The sequence below is a fragment of the Myotis davidii genome, unplaced genomic scaffold, assembly GCF_000327345.1.
Source record: "Myotis davidii unplaced genomic scaffold, ASM32734v1 scaffold3753, whole genome shotgun sequence".
Taxonomy (NCBI): Eukaryota; Metazoa; Chordata; class Mammalia; order Chiroptera; family Vespertilionidae; genus Myotis; species Myotis davidii.
The window spans coordinates 5027-6268 of NW_006284459.1; the positions used below are offsets into that span (position 1 = coordinate 5027).

Genomic DNA, 1242 nt, shown 5'->3' on the forward strand with positions numbered 1-1242 from the left:
GAATAAGTTCTATTATATTTGCTACTCAAGTGTGGTCCATGGACCAAGCAGTATTAGCATTGCCTAGTAGCTTATTAGGAATGCACAGTATTGGGCCCCACTGGAGCCTCCTGAATCAGCATCTCCACATTAAAAAGATCTGCAGGAGACTTGTATTCACAGAAAGTTTGAGAAGCCTGGCTGTGTGAGGCGGGGAGGGACCACTGCTCTTCTATTGTCATTGCCTGCAAACCTCAGGGGTGGGTGTCCAGCATATCTGGCTCCTAGCTGGGTGGGCAGTGCCCAGAAAGGGACACTCAGTGGGCATTTTCAGGAACCTCTGGATCTGCCTGTCTTCCTGGACCTCAGCCTCTGACTCAGCCTATCCCCTCTCTCGTTCTAGTTCAGAAAGTTACACTGGATTGATGGGAGTGCTGTAAATTTTAGTAACTGGGCTCATCATCATGGGCGTGGCCGCTGTGTGACCCTATGCACTAGAGGTGAGGGGAACTGGGCACCAGGGCAAAGGGAAGGGATGGCAAGGTGGACTCTTATACACTGTCCCTTTGAGCTGCCTGAGCACACCTCAAACTCACAGCCTCCCCACAACTGGAGAACCAACGTCCTGTCTGTGAGGAGGGCTGTGAAGTAGAGTAAAGGGGTGCCCTGTGTGAGGGCTGGATGGGGCTCTCCATCCTCACAGTCCAAGCTCGGCTGGGGCCCTGGGATCTTCTTTCCTTCCTCTGCTATTGATGTTACACTTAAGAATACCCAAGGTGAATGAAAGTTGTGGATGAGGGATGAGGGAGAGATGTGCGAATTAGGAATGGCTGAATGCCAGACGTGAGGGACTCAGGACTGTGGCTAAGGCCATACACGCTGGAGAAAGGCTGCCCCAATTCCCATCCCAGCTCTGCCACCTGCCCACTGGCTTTCAGGCCAGTGATTTCCTTGCTGAGCCTCAGGTTCCTCATCTGTGCAGTGGGGATGATGAGAGTGCCTCCCTCTGGAAGTGATTGTGAGGATTAGCCAGCAGCCCCCAGAAAGCACTCAGCACCCTGTCTTCCTAGAGTGAAAACTCAATAAACACAAGCTAGTGGGGGGGGGGTGCAAACATATCATGACAATTGGAGGGCAAAGGGGGCACGGGCCACACACTCCTGGCAGCTGACACCACTGTGTTTTCTATTTTTAGGAGGTCGCTGGCGACGAAAATGTTGTATAAGTCGCCTGCCCTTCATCTGCTCCTACTAAGCCAGAAGC

At 52.5% G+C, this 1242-nt stretch overlaps 1 non-coding gene across 1 annotated transcript; it reads left to right on the top strand.

The window, feature by feature from the left end:
- The first annotated feature begins 160 nt into the window (after positions 1-160).
- Positions 161-1242, top strand: LOC102771192. Its single transcript, XR_001515981.1, has 3 exons — positions 161-239; positions 383-479; positions 1175-1242. It is a non-coding gene; the product is annotated as an uncharacterized LOC102771192 (transcript).